Source organism: Pagrus major, chromosome 23 (genome assembly GCF_040436345.1).
Source record: "Pagrus major chromosome 23, Pma_NU_1.0".
Taxonomy (NCBI): Eukaryota; Metazoa; Chordata; class Actinopteri; order Spariformes; family Sparidae; genus Pagrus; species Pagrus major.
In genome coordinates, this window is record NC_133237.1 from 15574453 (window position 1) to 15583902 (window position 9450).

Consider the following 9450-nt stretch of genomic DNA (forward strand, 5'->3'; position numbering starts at 1 on the left):
TGGCACCAGTGCTGTAAAATGTCATATTTTTATAATAAATGTCCTTCTGCTAAAGCCATTCATGTGACACGTTGCCCCTATTTTAAAAACTTTCTGCGCCGCTCAGATCATTGCATGAGTAACCACGCACATTAACGTATGTGATGCTTTGGGAAAATGACTAACACTGGCCGGTGACAGGCAGGTTCATCATCATCAGGTTAATGCAAACGTGTCGTCATGGTTACGTCACAGGTCAGCCTCCCTGCCTGGATGTGCACCCTCACCAAGATGCATGAATCATGCTTCTTGTCAGTGTACACTTCGCATTATGGTGGGAAACTGGGAGTCAGAGGATGGGGTGAGACAGCAGGCCACGTCTAGGAGAGAGTGATTGTTTTTAATGTAAGGAGGAGAAGTGAGTAAAAGGAAAAATTAGCAGGTGAGGATGATGCGCCACCGTTTTTCCTTTTCCTTTGTCTTTCTTTCAGTTCAACCCCAAATCAATTAAATGTATTTGTTTGGCGCTTTGAGCTCCATGAGCCAGTGCCATCTGGTTCCATTATGTTTAAGAGAAGACAGACATTTCTACGGCCAATATCTCCAAAATGTGGCAACTCACATGAAAACAATTTAGATGGATTGATAGCACTACAGGTAGGAGACAAAATATGTATTTTTGATTTTGGGTTGAACTGTCCCTTTAATGTGTTGCTTTAAGACAGATTGACATCTCAGGGGAAGAAGAAGAAATTGAAACAAGACTAGAAATCGTTTCTCTCTCTGCCTCCTTTTCTGTGTGAGATATTAGGCAACATGTTTATTGGCAACCGAAGTCTGTGTACCTAACAACATTAACCCCATTAAATGGTTTTATAGATGCTGCTGCACAGTAAATCTCGCCATAAAGACGCTGCGGAGAGGACATTCTCTGAGTGAGGCGATGACTCCTGTATCCCCCCCCAAGTCCAACCCCCCTTGGGCCACACATAGTTCCCAGTGAGAGATGTGTAGGAAAATAAAGGGGGGAAATTTCCTAAGAATGTGGTGGATATGAGTTGCATTGCCTTTGGGGGATGAGGTCTGTCTGTTCTTATCATCTATTTCCATTCTGAGATGGAGCGATCATTTTGGGGAGTCTTGACCTTGGGAGCAAAAATAAATTAAAGCTGGAACAGGGAGGTTTTACTTCAAATTGCAGTTGAGTGTAGTTTAGATCTGTTTTATAATCAGAACAAACTAATGAAGATTAAGAGGGCAGAAAATGAGGCAAGGTCTTGTTACAATACCTGTATGGACATTTAATTTGGTATCCTCTCATCTGTTGTTCTTTGAAATATGCTGCTATATCGTTTGGTCTTGTTTAATGACAAAATCCTCATATACATAAAGAATACTACATAGCAAATTAAGAAACCAGACATTTAATCCCTGAGTTAATAAAGACCCAATAAAACTACAGTAAATAAAGGCCTTAAATACACCATTCTCCTCGCTCTGCCTAAATGCAGTGTTGGAATGTACATTCGAGATATCTGCACTTCACTTGAGTAATTCCATTTTTTCATCACTACATTTGTCTGACAGTTTTAGTTACCCTTCAGATTACAGTGTTTCAAACCCATTCCTGTCCAGTGAAACCATGTGTAGGAGCAGGCAGACACATGATATCACAATGTTTTAAGGTTATATGGTGATACACGATATATACACTGTATCTCGATATTTTGTAATCTCCTCAAAACCTCCTCAAAATCCACCGACTGGGCGACAGAATCAAACACTTACCAAAAAATATTATATATTGACCAATATCTCAAAATCGATATTGCAACAATATTGTAGGGAACCAGGACCCCAATGTACTTCTAATCCTACTTATAAACTAGTGAAACCCCCCATACACATTAATGTACTAGTAATATTAAACCAAAAACATCATAGATATAAAAGTACAACACTGACGGGGAGTTTCTTCCAAATAATGACTATTTCAAGTTTTGAATGCAGGGCTTCTACTTGCAGTGAAGCATTTTCTGCCTAAATGCACCTTTAAAATGTCTCTTTTCTGTGATTATCTTTTATTATTCATAATGTGACACAGTCCTGATACCTATTGGATATACTAAAAGCAAAAGACCTGGTATCTCAGTACAGTAAGTACACACACACTATCATCCATATCCCAATCTCAACTTGATCCCAGTGCAGCTGAACTCTGAGCCTGCAAAGAAAGCAAAGAATCTCACACTTCACTGCGCTTGGGAACCATAAAAAGATAGCAGAGCTGACAATAGAAACTCAATATACTGATAGCAGCATATTCACCACAGTTATGGTACCTGCGACTGTTATATTTCCTTTCCAATGAGCGCTATTACATGTTTTCCACTGGGCATCCCTGTTCTATGACACCTCATAATGTCAAAGGCCAAGCGGATTGCCTTGCAACAGAGGAAACAAACACAAATCTTAACCTGGTGTCTCCCCCCAGCAACACCCAGCCACATCATGAGCACGCATGAGTCACGGACACAAGGAGCAGGTCCTCTGCAGACTACCGAGTCATCTCCTCCCTCCTCCTCGGGGCAGAATTAGGCTCCGCTAACTAAAGCCCTAACTGGCTCATCAGTGTCTATGATCACAAAGTCGATTCCATTAGTGGCTTGTGTTTTGATGTTTTCGGTGTGGAGCTGTGTGTTATTTGACATGAGCTCGTGTCTTGTAATAGGCCCATTAAGAAACAGCGGTAACATTTATGGTTGGGTTACTCATGCACGTACACACACACACACACACACACTCACACGGGTAAGTAATTCAGGTGAAATTTCCCAGGAGCAAAGGTACATTCCAGAGGCTGGTAGCGATATAGATTGGACTTGGAAATTATCCAGAGCAGAGTGCATATCCAGGGCAACCTCCTCACACATAAACAAGCAGCCGCACACACGTTTCGCACTGAGAAAGTCTCGAACACACACTCCTACTGCTTGTACACTTGAATATTAAGCAGCGCAGGGAGGCCAAGTACAGCAGCCATACTTACAACTGATCCTAGACGCAGCTGCTCTTTTATAGGGACGATTACTGGCAGCTGTTTACAGGCCTTCATCTCTCTAACATGCATGGCAACCTGAATGAAGTGCTCTGTGGGGCCTCCCAGCACCCCTCTGGACCCCCTTTTCCTTTAAGGCACTATAGGTGTGCAGGCATTCACCGGGCACAGTGCCCAACTGCTCTTTCATAAGTCTCGACTGCGTAGTCAAGTCCACCTCTGGGATCAAAAATTACGCCACATGCGCACATAAATGCACAAAGCTGGCGGTACGAGGTATGCAAGGCGACCGTCCAGCTGCAACGCATTATACATTACAGCAGCACACTTGAGTTGTTAAGGGACCGCGGCATCCTCTCCGTCTGATCTCCAGATCTGTCAAGCTGCGGTCTGCTCTTGTCATAACGCTGCACTGACTTTTTCACTCCATGAAAGCCTTCCTTGGAAAGCTAGAAGTAGGTGTTCGGTGTGAAGGAGAAATGACACCAAGAGGAGAAAATACCGAGAAGAGATCAGAGCGTGTGTTTGTATGTGCACCTTTCTTGCAGCCTCAGCATCCAGTCCCTGCGATTTCTCAGGGTCTGACCCCTTTGTTTAGGTCAGAGATGGAGTCCTGACCGCAGCCTCCGACCACAACAGCAGCTCCAGGTGTTGAAAGGAAACACAAAATCAGAACAGACCCACACATAGACTGTGGGAAACACTTACACACCTGCACTCTCTCATGCACATTCTCAAATTTCCACAAACGGACACACAGATTGAAATGAACCAATTCGGGTGCAAGTCCTTACACGCAATTCCCCCTGTCCCAGCTCCTTTTCCCCTTAAAACACTGCCTCTTTATTCTCTATGAAAAAAAAAAAAAAAACACTCTCTCTTTCTGCACACACACACTCACACAGAGAACAGGGGACTTCCAGCCACTGAGAAATAGCAGCGTAATTGCCGGTGCTCTGTTGTCTATCAAGACCTGACCTTTCCAACATGTGTGTGCCGTGTTGGGAGCAGTGGGAACCGGCGAGGAGGAAGAGAGGGGTCTCCCCTGCTCTGTGGTGGTCTGACCCAAACCCCCACTCATTTCTCCTTCCAGACTCCCCCCGAAAAAATCTGGGAACTCCCACCGCGTCCGCATGTTCGGCATGTTCAGAGGTTTGGAGGGGAGGACACAGCTAACCCACAAATCAGACTCAAAGGCGGAACAGGAAGATGTGGAAAGGTGAGGGGGGGCAGAGCTGCCCTGTCTCTGGAGGAAAATTCGAGGTCTATGTGTAGAGCCCAGACAATATAGTGGCACAAATGTTGGTGCCAGTGGGAAAATAGCTGACTAGTATTGCCTTACATGAATCAGGGCATTAAAGAATGAAACATATACAGGGACATACTCATAATAAACACATGAGAGTTTATAGGATTACACAGTGAAAAAAGTCATCCAAACAAATAGCAAGAAACTAATATCAAGGGTGAAAAAGTAGATGAGCGGTTCATGAGAGACTTGTGTTAAAAAACATATCGCGAAAGCAAAATGTATCATTCACAGGCCCAACGACAAGTCGTCTTTATGTCACTTCGTGACAGACAGGCTCAGCTCTCAGAGGGAAGCTGTCCTCAGAAATGTATTAGGAGCCTATAAGCCCATAATTACACCAATTGGCATGTCAGATGGGGCTTTCACTTCGTTATTTACCCTTCTTTCTCCCCTTGTCTTTCACTAGCCATGGGCCGCCCTGCTGATGGTGTAGGCACCATGGGATGGGGGGACCAGTACTGGCCGTGATGACGGTGGTGGTGATGTGCAACTGGGAGGGGGCAGGGTTCTGTATCAGGGGGATTAAGGAGAGATTTCTCTGCTTGACTTGAGCGACATTAGCCAGGAAAGACTCGGATGGAAGGAGGAGGAGAGAGGGTGTGAGGAGTCGAGGAAGGGTTGCAAGGGTTTGAAGGACAACCCCTGGATTAAAGGGTGATTAAAACAAGTTAGAGAATCCACTTTAGTGCACCTGGTTATTCAGCGCTTTATCATGCGCCGTCAGCCCCAGGGCCCAATACTGCTTGAGGTGAACTGTGACATAGAGCAGGGTCCTGAATTTTTTTTTTTTTTTTTATTTTCCTCAACACGCCGCCATTCCTATAGCAACCACACCTTTCTGAGTCATGAAAGCACTTAACTTCCAGGAGAGAAGCGCTACCCAGTTTATGGGGCGTACCGGGATGCTGTTTCGCACGCATCGTGGTAACGATTAACAGCGGTTAATGTGAGCCCCCCTACCCCATCGAGCTCACAGCTAGCTCCTGTGGAAGGAGCGCTATAGCTGCTTTTAAAAAATAATTACAGCAGGTTTCTGGCTCTTTTATTGTTGTTGTTATTATTGGAGGCCATAAAAGCGGTATTCAGATCCAGATCCAGCACTACGGGATGTATGTCAGAAAGTGAGAAAGAGAGAAAACGAGGGAAAAATGAGAAGATATTGGTATTCTTGGCTTTATTTGATAGTCAAGAGACAAAAGTAACAAGAAAAAGGGGAAAACTCGCCAGAATTAGTAGGGTAGCAGCGGTATGAGATTTTCATGGTACACTAATCCTAACTAACATCCTATAAAATATCACAGTATAGAATAATACATTATTTCAATTATTATTATTATTATCAGGTACAATAATAGGGTTTTTTGGTTGAAAAATGCTTTGTTATAATGTCCTTTATCTTTGTTATAACCTATTATAACCAATATACACCAATTTTACAGATAAAATTGATCCCACTAGGCAGTGGTTCCTCCTGATACCTCTGCTGGACATGGAAACTGTAGCATGTAAGCACTAATAGCATTATAAAATGCAAAACTGAACTGCACAACTGCTGCTAGTATAGACAAATAGGATAGCAAGGCCTGTAATTAATTATCTATATCATATTGAATGTTAAAAATAGATGCCGATGTCTGCTGTTGTTTTCTTACAGAAATGGGCAACATGTTACGGGTTTGATGAATCAGGTAAGGAAATGTGAAGATTGACGTGGGTGTCTGCATCATCATTTCCAAAAATCTCTGCATTGGGGGTCCTAAAACACAGGAGTAGTGTGGATGCTAGACGTAAGGCTTGATTTATTCTTCAGCATTCAATCTACACATAAGGCATGCCCTATGTGGTAGCCTACGCCATAGCATTATGGTGTAGGCATTCCCCAGGACCCACACTGCACTCTTCGGCTGTTGCAGTCCATCCTGACCGTCCAGCTGCTGCTCTTCTTGGTTTATACTCTGCTCTCCACTGCTGGACTGGATGTCCGTAGGGCGGGCTGCCCCTCCATGTGCATCCTGGTGGCAAATGCCGTTAAAGCGCAGCCTATCCACGCAGACACGCCAGAGCACATGTGTAAATGCTCACTACGGCGTAGGCCTGTAAGTTATGGCAGAGACTACTGTATATGTGCAACCATATATCAGCCTTATGTGTAGCAAAAGTTAAATCTTTTAAAAACAACATTTATTAGTGTGGATGTAGAATTCAATACCTTAAATGAGCATGTTATACCTTAAAACCAGTATACCGCTGTACCGCTAGTCTGCTGGCCTTCATGGAAGCCCTGTGAGCCCCGTACTTGCTTGTTTGATGTCAGGCAAGCTATGCCAATGACACATTGGGCACCGTTTGCATGAAAATGTGCAAACACAGGGATTTGTCGTAGGATCTAAGACGCAAATTGGAAAAATAACTTTTTTTGGTTCCCAAGCCTTTGATGCCAGCCCACACTGTCATTATGGTACACAGACCAGAACCATAATAACACCTCTCCTAACTCCTCCTCTCCTAGGACTCAAGATGAAGTGTCAAAATCCCAAGGCAGAGGGAGATCACAACAGACTGATTATCAACAGGAAGTGGCTCCATTATGGGCTTAAAGATAGGAGAGAGTGCTCTCTGGTTACAGCACTCACTCAAATCCACACATTCCTGCAGGGTTTAGGGAGAGCCGGGTCACCCCTGTGGACTCTGCTCCCTAGCCACTGCCTCAGCCCAGGGGCATTGCTCAGGGTACAGCTGGGACGTTGAAAGGATTTGGGGGGTCCTTGAAGAGAGGCTGGAGGGTTGTGGATGTCTAGGGTGGCCTAACCATCAGGAGACACTTGACAGGCTTTGCCTTGTGACTTTGCACACCTGCAGTGAGTGGATGTGTTTTGGGGGATGAGGTGAATCCTCTGGGATGCGAGGGAAGACTCACATCTAATAGATCCTGACATCATGTTCATTCCTGAGAAAGATGCCAAATCTTATCCAGATATTGAAGAATGTCCCAATTCGGAGCATCACGTATCAAAAGCTGACAATTAAATCAGAAACACAAGATGCTTCTGGAGCAAATCATCCATCTTGAATGTCTCAAAAATCTTTTAACATTATCAGAGTCGGCCTCTGAGACCTTTTCCCAAACAGTCCAACAGGGACTTTTCGCTCGTTGCATTCCTTCATCTTCCTAATGTGATTAGAACAGCTCGACTTTTTTTTTATGATCCGCACTCAAAACCCTAACGATTCCTCAGAGAGTAGGAGGCACTGGAAAAAAAGGGAACAATCGTGGCAATTGCTGAGCTGCCTCCCCAGGGAGTGAAGTCAGAGTCGAAGTGAAGAGACGGATTGTGCTGGGTCGGGATCGACGTGGGCAGGAGATTGCAGAGTCATGTGCATGACAGAATATCTCATTTGGAAAAATGCTACTGACACATTTTTTCTCCTCGAACATGCAGACCACTGGGAGAACATTTCAGGCTTTTGTTTGTTTTTTCAACACATCGTTTGGAGGCGAGTCATCAAGGCTGGGAATAGCTTTGAAACTGAGGCCAAAATTAAGACGAGTCAGGGAGGGCTGATCTCAGTGTTTTTAAATGTATACATGTGAATTATTTACTTGTCGTCCAGCAGGAAATGAGGAACGATAACAAGCTTGGGAAAGAAAGGCAGAAAAACAAACAGATGGTATCTCATCCCTTCGTTCGTTTCTTGCTTTCTCTCTTTCTCCTTTCTTTTCTCTGAGGCACTCGGCCGTGTCCGGCTGCGGACTGACGGAAAAGGACAGTGGCAGGAAGAGGACAGAATTTCAAAGTAAAGCATTTTAATTACTCTGATTGGCTCATGACTGTTACTTTTATAAGAGACGGTTGCCTTGTTACAGGGAAATTACGTTACCGAAATTACTCCAAAATCTGACAAATTTACGATAATATGTCAATAAAAATGAAAAGAAAAGATCTTTGGGTGCGTGGAGCTAGAAAGAAGGTAGCTTACCAGACCTTTGAGGCCCACTCATTTCTTCTTGAGGCTAGCTGTTTGAGACTACATTAGCTGCTACTAGCATAACACACCCCTAATCTCCATTTGAACTGTCTGTTGCATTATGGGTAACATAGGCGCAAGGTTTTGACAGGCACTGGGAGAAGTTAACATTCAGGGCTTTCTGCCAGCAAGGCTTTAGGAAGTCAGGTGACGTACAGTGGTATAAACAGCAACAAAGTCCACATCAGGAGCAAGTTGTGGTGGATGACTGAGGACTTTCACCCAGAAGATTGAAGTTTGTGTCCCACTTGGAATATATTGTTGTATTAATGATTATATTTCAGTCAATCAGACTGACAGGAAACTTGTTGACATGACAGTTTTGGCGAAGAGTCTGGTCTTTAACATTGCGATAGAGCGTTTTTTGAGATTTTTGTTAATTTATCAGGGAATATTGCCTGAATCTTAATTCTGGTTTTGTAATGTTTCAAGAAACTTTTTATTTTGCTCTGAAAAACCATAACTGACCACCAAGTTATTTGGTCATCACTCTGTTGAGGGGCTGCTGTCCAACTGAGCCGGACCTTGTGATGATCTCCTGACCCAATTTTTGACTCTTTTTCTCCCCCTGACCTCAGCGCGACACCCCCTCTCATCCCTAACCTTTCAATCCCATCAGCCTCACTATTGCTCAATCACCTGTGACCAGGCCTGGGTTCTGACCTTTGACCTGAGAAGGTCATGATTAGAGCTGAGAATCAGAGCAGCAGAAGTTTGGACCAGGCGGTGATGAGATGCCCCTGGACCGAGAGCTTCGACCCAGCCAGGCTGAACTCACGGACGATCAGGTCGCCACACCAAATATATCTAGACAAGAAAAGAGCTGCGAATCAAAGGCTCTGGTCATTAGCGGGGCGGTTGGGGGGTGTTTCTTTTTCCACCAGGGTGTGAGGATCATGGAGGAAGGAGAATCAGTGGAGGCTGTAGCATAGTTTTGGCAGGCATTTTAATTAGCCTGGATCTCACCAGACAAGGGGGTCGAGAGAAGCAGAGATGGCGGCTATGGGAACACAGAGAGCAGGAGAGGAGGACAGGAAACAAAAGAGAGAGAATCAGGGAGAGAGACAGAGTGGGG